The 760-nt window shown below is 41.2% G+C and overlaps 1 non-coding gene across 1 annotated transcript; it reads right to left on the bottom strand.

The window, feature by feature from the left end:
* Positions 1-375: 375 nt before the first annotated feature.
* LOC115063187 lies at positions 376-508 on the bottom strand. Its single transcript, XR_003843075.1, has one exon. It is a non-coding gene; the product is annotated as a small nucleolar RNA SNORA16B/SNORA16A family (small nucleolar RNA).
* Positions 509-760: the final 252 nt, after the last annotated feature.

Below are 760 nucleotides of genomic sequence, written 5' to 3'. Positions count from 1 at the left end.
AGCAGTAAAACCCTAACTAATACAGATAGTTTAAACTTTAAAAATACCATTTGAATTCTCATTTCATTTTTTTATGCCAATGCAGTTATCTACAATGATCTTAACAGTGTCTTGCACCAGGTCCTCAGAAGCATAATGGTCTAGTTAGCCTTAGCTTACAGGACAATGACCCAAAAAGCATTGCTATGTGCTGCTAGAGGTTTCCACGGTGAACATAGTTGCAACTGCCCCTTTATGCTGGCTCTTGGGTTCAGCAAACTGCTTCTGATAGCCCTATTCTTCTAACTAACCCCATGTTTGAGACTCAACATGTGTAGAGAATATGCAGTGTTAACACACATCTCCATCCACTTCTCAGAAATGTGAAGATGGACCTGTCTTGCTTTCTCTAGAACTTAGATGTGTTACTGCAAACGGAACCATGGCAGTTAAGGAAAACTGTTACTTGAGGCTTGTTTTTGGCCACATCAGCTATGTGGAAGCAGCTGCAGCTTTGATAAGGGCTGCCACTTGAATTCTTTTTAAAGGACTTGGAAGTAACATTTAAAAAAATCTTTTCTTTACCTCCTACCCCTGGATGTGTGCCATGGCCCATGTGTGGAGTTCAGAGGACAACTTTCAGGAATCAGTTCTGTCCTTCCTCAATCTAGGTCCCTGGCTTGGTGGCAAATGCTCTTACATACTTAACCATCACACCAGCCACAAAAGCAACCTTTAATTAAAGTGTAATATACTTGGGGTTGGAGAGATTGCTCAGTGA

The sequence above is a fragment of the Mus pahari genome, chromosome X (assembly GCF_900095145.1).
Source record: "Mus pahari chromosome X, PAHARI_EIJ_v1.1, whole genome shotgun sequence".
Taxonomy (NCBI): domain Eukaryota; kingdom Metazoa; phylum Chordata; class Mammalia; order Rodentia; family Muridae; genus Mus; species Mus pahari.
The sequence above is the reverse complement of the archived record's forward strand: the minus strand, read 5'-3'. Positions and strand labels throughout refer to the sequence as shown.